We start from the raw sequence: 325 nt of genomic DNA, 5'->3' as shown, positions 1-325 counted from the left end.
GACTGGATCTGGATTTTATCTTCTTCGCAATATGGGAAGCCGGCGTTCGGCTCATGCGCCAGCTACACCATCTCCATCCAGACGGAAAATTCCGGTGGAGGCAGCGGTAGAGACATAAGCAATTGTCATATCTCCATCTCTGTCCCAGTGTTGAACCATGATGGGTGAGGAATGTCCATCTGCACCATATCCATCGCGGCGGCCGTCCCGATTGGGTGAGGCATCTTCTACGTATCAACTAAATTCGAACGACTAGAAGCCATTGATTATTTATTAATATGATAAGGAGACAACCTAATGAATTAGGAAAGATTTCATCGAGATT

This window comes from Triticum aestivum, chromosome 3A (assembly GCF_018294505.1).
Source record: "Triticum aestivum cultivar Chinese Spring chromosome 3A, IWGSC CS RefSeq v2.1, whole genome shotgun sequence".
Lineage (NCBI taxonomy): Eukaryota > Viridiplantae > Streptophyta > Magnoliopsida > Poales > Poaceae > Triticum > Triticum aestivum.
Note: the sequence above shows the minus strand (reverse complement) of the source record.